Below are 7,879 nucleotides of genomic sequence, written 5' to 3'. Positions count from 1 at the left end.
TAGGGGAAGGACTGAAAGTAATTGGAAAATTTTGTACATGTGTTCCCTTTGAATTACAGGAATCAGTGGGTATAAGTGTAGGCAGATAGGCTGGAAGGGGAAAAAGCCTTCCCTTGCTTAAGCTCACCTGTAACAATAATCTTCTGAATAATATTCTTCTTGGAATAATACCAAATAGATGATTCAAGAAAACAAAGCCTCATCCTGCTACTTCATTTTTACTATATGAACAACAAGAACAAAGGCTTTGCAGCAGTGCAATCAAAATTCATTCTTCCTGTAGTTTGTTCTTTGAGGCTAGCTACAGACGTTCCCATGCTGGAAGATGCTGACAAGAAAGAGGACTATTGTAAGGTTTATTATCTATATTATAACAATGGCAAGTTCATCAATACAGATAGGAGAAAGATTTGCTGGAGCTGCTGTTTATTGTACAGTACTTTCATCTCTGTCAGGGAAAGAGGACTACAGAATCTTGTGGGAGAGTAATTACAATAATGTCAGACTCTCTTTACTCATCCCCAAACCCCCAAAACCCCAAACCCAAAGCTGTTTTTCCACAGAAATGTCACATCCCACAAACATAATAATTACGCTTCATGATGAATGAGAGCTGTGATGCTGAATTCATGAGATCAATACAGTACTGGCCTGGGCTCCATTACTGGTGAAAAGATGAGAAACAATCAGATCACTCTTGAAGACTTGAAAGCTTAGCAGGAGGCTTTGTCTGTAGAAGGAAAAAAGTAAAATCCTAGTGCTCTATTGTACAATCACTAGGGCTACAGTGATGAAAAAGTTTTACTTAACTATAGGGGAGGAAATTGTTTTCCTAGTCCTGAATCACGGGCTGTGTTTTAGCTGGATACACTGGTCAGATCCAGACAAACTAGAGAGGAAAGGGAGGTAATCAATTTGGAAATGGCTACAGATTACTGAAATAACAAGTTGAAAGGCCATCAAATGTCATTCAGCCTTAAGAATACACAGATGAATGTAAAAAGCCTCAACCCTATCTTAATTAAGGTTGCATACCTAAACCCCAAAGGCTTCTAATAACATTTGTGCAGCTAAAATGAAAAATAAGACCCCAGTTAATTTTAGCAGAAGCCCATAGGTAGCCCATACAATACATGAATCATATAGAAATTGAAGGAAAAAAAGTGGGGAGGGGAATACTCTATTATAATAATTTTCATTTTCCTAATGCAACAAAGCACGAGCAGATTAAACAATCATATTTCAAATGCCACCAGGTACACTTCTTCACAAAATTCAATAAAAAAAATTAACAGAATGCAACTGAATGCCTAGAATATAGTACTCTGCACCATGCAGTGCAATAATTATGCACAATTAAAACCTACTGTGCAATTTTGTTACCATAAAAGCTCACTGACTCACACCAATTTAAAAAACTAAAACGATCTGTTACAGAATCACTTTCCATGATTAAATGGCAATTCACAATTTCATCTCTGTAGCCCTGATACATTTCTCAATTGGGTCCGGTCTTTTCACAGTTGCGGTGTTTAAAGCTCAAGCTCTGAAAAAAGGAACAAGAATTAGCATTAAAATAGCCTTGGGAACACTTCCATGTTTCATTTCTAGGAAATACACTTCTAGTTTCACTCTTGGAGGCTCATAATAGGTACTGAATAATTAAGACAAGCAGGATGCTTAATAAAAAAAAAAAACTTAAAAATACAGAAAAGCCATGTTCACGCTGTAGGACAACAACTAGTGTATAGTTATCTATCTGCTGTGTTCACACTGTCTGACAGTGAGTAGTGCATATTCATTTATCTGTATGAAATCCACAGCCTTTAAGTGCGTGCTTATGTTTGTTATTTAATGCCTGATGATCCATTCACAAGGATAGCCTACACATTAACTTGGAGTAATTATACTACAGAGGCAAGCTGAATATAGCAGCTTTTGGAATACATTATGGAGTTTCTAAAGAGTAAGGAACTCATCCGCATTACAGAACTTGTTCATAGGCACCAGACTGGGAGGGTGGAAAGGGAGAAAACCCATGAGGACATTAACAGGTACTATAGCCTCTCTTAATAGATAGCTTCTTAGTTCTCAAGGTGATGTAGAAAAAGAGATATAATATATGCACTTATATTTATGGATGCCCAACATTTTCCAGAGTGGTGGTCTTTTATCCCTGCCTTTGAGGAAAGTGTTTCCCTGTTGGCTTCAGTATGGTTATGATTTCACTGTTTGTACACTTTCATAACTGAGGTCTAAGGGGGGCCTCAGCTTTGTATTTAATACTTTGTACTATGTTTGTATTTAATACTTTGTATTTCAGATCCTTTAAATATCCTCCTTTTTTATACCTTCAAAACCTTTTACTAAACTAGCCATTGTTGCTTTTGGACAAATAAGCCAAGTTCTCTTGCTCAGGAAATCATGATCCACCTTTAACTGGAGTCATTAGGTTTCTTTCACTTTGAATCTACTTCTTCAGTCAAAATTTACAAAACGCTCACAGATTCAATCACCTCAGGCCTGGCCTGCAAGACAACAAAGTGTCCTGCAGAAAGGACAAGGAAGAGATTTTGAGTTTACATTTTTATAAATTAAATTTCAAATCAGAGAGCATCAACAGAAAAGAGATTAACTGTTTGTTGTTACAAAAATGCTTGCTTTGGGACGCTGAGTTCTATCCAGGCAGTCAGAGAACATGAATAAACAAGCAGGAGCAACTATACAAAACAGAGATCTGCCATGCATTTGTCTGTGTACTTCTTTGAACCTAGAGTTGGACGGATTACTAGCAAGGTAGTGGGCTGCAGCATGTCTACCCCAAGGAATGCCCTTCTTTTGATATCCCTATACTGAAGCTTAATTTAGTAAGGTACCATTGATTGACTCAGATTCAGACTCATGCATTTTGGGACACAGGCAACCTCAGTTGTTGGAATATCTACCTGCAGCTTCCAGTCTGAGTCTCGAAAGCTTTCAAGCGCAGGGCCAAACTCAATCCTGTCAACAACCCATTGCTTGCTAAACATTTAAACAAGCCAAGCAAAGACATGCTACCAATGCTACAATAATAGGTTCTGGAGAATACCCTGAAGGTGGGTTCTTAGACTTCTCAAAGGAGGTACATGCTTGCAAACTCCCCTATGTCATGAAACTAAAGCCAAGCCATACACCACAGGACTTAAGGAAGGAATATAGTTCCTGGTCTGTAAAAGCACACATATAAAGCAAGCTAGTAATTTTTATGTTTTGTCAATTAAGTCTGCTTATTTACATGCTTATGTTGATTGTCAAAACAATTGCAGCATGTCAGCTGTATGGGACGGTATTACACTAAAGTCAGTGGTAAAATGAATTTAGTAGGCATTTACATCAGCCACGTTATAATGTCCAGATGAAATAAAGACACTGTCAAAGCAAGCCTGTAGGGAGCACATAAGTAGATCAAAATGAGGCAGCATCAATATGAGCTTATGTTAATAAGATAATGATTTCAAGGCAATATTTTGGCAGGTCCTTGAGAACTCCTTTATGTCATTAAGGCAGCAAGTAAAATACATTGCCCATAAGAATCTGTAGATACGCAGTTGTGACTACAGGGTCATAGAACAAGGTTACAGAAAGAGTAATACCTACCTCATGAGGAAAAACATACTAACAAAACCGGTATCTATTCAATGGCTTAGCCAGCTTCTTAACTCCAAACTGTACTATAAACCACCTTGTATCTACACACTTAAGTCTGTAACAGGAGTCTCAAAAATTAACCTGACCCTCCGGGAATATGAGGGTCAAACATTCTCAGGCGCTGAATCTCATCTCCACAGATCAGGCTGACTCCAAGTATTAATATCCCCTGAGCACGATGCCAAACTCAGTTCCAGAAGTTAGGCTTAGCGGTGACTCAAGACTAGATTCCTGAAATACTACATTGTACTGCATGAAGGCAAAATACGCATATCGCTCAAATCATAATGAAGAGACAGCTGTCATACTAAAACCAAAAAATAACAACAAAACAATTCATCTCTGGCTTTATACGTAGCTAGTGGTGTCCCCCAGGGCTCAGTCCTGGGTCCAGTAGTGTTTAACCTATTCATCAGTGACCTGGATGAAGGGACAGAGGGCACCCTCAGCAAGGTTGCTGAGGATACAAAACTGGGAGGAGCAGCTGATACACCAGAAGACTGTGCTGCCATTCACAGGGACCTGGACAGGCGGGAGAGATTGGTGGAGAGGAACCTCCTGAAGTTCAACAAAGGCAAGTGCAGGGTCCTGCACCTGGGGAGAATAACCCCATGCACCAGGACAGGCTGGGGGCTCCCCTGCTGGAAAGCAGCTCTGCAGAGAAGGACCTGGAAGTCCTGGGGGACAATAAGTTGACCATGAGTCAGCAATGTGTCCTTGTGGTCAAGGAGACCAATGGTATCTTGGGTTGTATTAGAAAGACTATTGCCAGCAGGTCAACGGAGGTGATCCTCCCCCTCTACCCAGCCCTGGTGAGGCCTCACCTGGGGTACTGTGTCCAGTTCTGGGCTCCCCAGTACAAGAGAGACATGGCACTACTGGAGAGAGTCCAGTGGAGGGCTACGAAGATGACGAGGGGACTGGAGCATCTCTCCTATGGAGAAAGGCTGAGAGAGCTGGGCCTGTTCAGCCTGGAGAAGAGAAGACTGAGAGGGCATCTCATCAATGGATACAAATATCTAAAGAGAGAGTGTCAAGAGGATGGGGCCAGACTCTTCTCAGCGGTGCCCAGGGACAGGACAAGAGGCAACAGGCACAAACTGAAACACAGGAAGGTCCATCTGAACATGAGGAAACACTTCTTTCCTGGGAGGGAGACTGAGCACTGGAACAGATTGTGCAGAGAGGTTGTGGACTCTCCTTCCTTGGAGATATTCAAAAGCCATGTGGACACGATCCTGCGCAACGTACTCTAGATGACCGCGCTTGAGCAGGGGGGTTGGACAAGATGATCTCCAGAGGTCCCTGCCAACCTCAATCATTCTGTGATGCATACAGAAGTAATTTTCTCTTCATTTACTTATTCAAAGCAGAACCTAATATACAAGGATTATCAGTTCCCAGAAGCTCTCCATCCATGGTTTCATAAAGAGGCTTAATGAAGCTAGAGCACAGAATCTTGTTCCTTCCTCAATTTTCTTGAGTGCCGGTATGAGGCACAGCTTGCTTGCTGTTATCTGCATGTTGCCTGCCATCTTTAAGAAAAGACAGCCAGGACACGAAACTGGGACTAAGACAGAAGGACATATTAATGCAAATTTAGTGAAAAAGCCTTCTGAACTAGTTGCTCAAAGTGATTAGAAAAGGTGATAGAGTCTAAAAGCTAAGGTTTTTTTCCCTTGTTTCTTGGCAAAGATAGCATTCATTGGTGCTACTTAGACTAACATCACAACGGTCAACAAGAATATCGAGTTATTAGTACGTGATAAACTCGATGACATAGGCACAAGCTTAGGTGCTAGAAATCTCAATGGCTGTAAGGAATACCTATATAGGTATTGCTTCTGTGGCCTTACTTTGTTGTAGTAGCACATTAATTAAGAGTAAATAATTATTCCAGTGTATGTAACTGATTCTTAAATAGAAGTTCTGCAGATAGAAGAATTAAAATAGTAGCAAATATCTACCTACTTTGCAAAAAGATTGAGACCAATGACTTAAGAACAAGCCCCTACAGGAAAAGTGACATAATATTATTACAGGTGAAGTGTACTCTGCCCTTCTGTTCTCCTGGTGTGTTTTGTTAAGAACAAGCAGGTAGGCCATAAAACTGCTAAAAAAAAAAAAAGAAGTTGTATACTTTAGTTACTAAATTATTAGCAATGATACCATTACTGTTAATACAAGTGTCACTGACAAAACAACATTTTTGGAAATAGATATTAAAAGACACCACTTCAAATACAGTGCAGATAACTGAGGCCGTAATTAAGACATATAGAAATTCAAGGATAAAAATTAAAACCTTGTGTTACTTTTGGTGGGTGGACAAAGAAGTCAAACTGAATGTAAAGAACGAATTCCTATGATCTACATTGCCTCATGCAATGAGGCAATCAGCAAGGAGAAGGACAAAATAATCTCTGTTGCTGATACTCTCTCATTTTCACTGTAACACTGAGCCCAGTTTACATTTCTCCCTTCCAATCAGATAAATTTTTATTTGCTAAGACAAAAGTCTACAGAAAAGTTGAGAAATCAATCTTACAGAAAATAGGCATAAACGCAGTACTAGAGATAGTTACTTACCCACTGTAGGGCTTAACTAAGGATTATCCCTTGAAATCAGATTTTTAATTGATGTAAAAATATCACAGCACCATTCAAATAAATGAGGCCGTGTCTTTTTGTACTAGTTGATGATCCATTCTATAACACTCTTGGAAAGTTATAGGGGGATTTTGTTCATCTGAACAGAGACTCAGTGGGATACCTCTGAGCTCAAAGTTGTAGGTCATCGTTCACAGTAAGTAGAGTTTTGTGACACACCTGCTGAGATGTTTCAACTCTCCTGAATTCTCCAAAAGTCCCCACTGTCTGCAAAAGAAAGTAAAAAAACCCTTCCAACACAGCAGCAAATTAAAAAAAGGTGGGGGTAGGGTGTGGGGGAGAGAGTGGGACACCCTATTTTTAAGGTCCATAAACAGCAGAGAAATCTTAGCTCGGTGGGGAGGTGCGTGGGCAAGGGGTGGTTTTTGAGATGTATATTCAGGGAGCCACAACTTACCTACCAGTAATTATCATTTCTTTGAAAGACACTTCAGACTTCCAACTTTCAGAGGCTAAGCTATCTCCAGGGCTTGTGTTGGTGCATATAAAGGTGAGGAGAAGAAAAATACAGAGAGTTTTTTGTGCACATATTGTATGATTAAAGGGGAGAAGGTAGTACTGTGTCCACCCTGTGCATTCCAAACATCCGTACAAAAGATCTGGTTCTTGGTCTGTGCCCAGCACAAAAGGAATAATATGGAATTTATTGTTAAGATTACAGAGTTTCCTTAGAGTACTTTTTGTGCTGAGTTTACATACCAGCACAACCTTTAAACTGAACCTATTATCCTTTACTGAAAGCAAAACTAGGTAAAAAGTACAATATTCTGTAAAAACAGAATAACAAGCTCCCAAATACTGTTATGTGAAAACAAGAAGCTTTATTAGGAGCTTTGCTGAAGATATACTTCCTCCAGACTAATGTACACGTTTAGATTTTAAGTCTGATACATCAAGAGAAATAGTCAAAGCTAGTATCCCCAAATCCTCTGTACTTGTGCCTGTATATTACTGCTAGGATGCCTCCATTACCAGCTTTGCACACAATTAGACACTGAACAATCTTTCCTCAAACCTGAGAGGAAAAAAAGGGGGGGGGGGGGGCAGAGAACAGAAAAGTTCATAAAAGGAGACATAAGGTGCAGATATTTTAGGAAGGATATGCAAAGGGAGGAGGTAGATCAGCAGGTATAATGGCAGTCCGGTACCAGCCAACAGACATATCATTAGAAGCATTAATTTGTTGTTTTTGAGGAATTACTCTGGCAGAGAGCCAAGGCAACGTTAGTATTGTTTTAGAGTAGAATGCATGCATCACCAAACCAAGTGAGTAATTTTTTCAAATAATGAAACATTTTTACCATTTAAGTTTTTGGGTGTTTTGCAGCTTTTCTTTGCAGCATCCATGAGAATGAAGACTGGCTTAGGAGTGGTGACCATTGCCTTGAGAAAATTACTTTGAGGGGAATCTCTTTCTTTCCCCCTATCCTAGAAACAGATTATTCCGGATCGTTATTTTCCTACAGTTGAAAGCCACTGTGGTTGACATACTCCTGTATGAATATGGGAATCAATCCAACTT

Source organism: Struthio camelus, chromosome 6 (assembly GCF_040807025.1).
Source record: "Struthio camelus isolate bStrCam1 chromosome 6, bStrCam1.hap1, whole genome shotgun sequence".
Classification (NCBI taxonomy): Eukaryota; Metazoa; Chordata; class Aves; order Struthioniformes; family Struthionidae; genus Struthio; species Struthio camelus.
The sequence above is the reverse complement of the archived record's forward strand: the minus strand, read 5'-3'. Positions refer to the sequence as shown.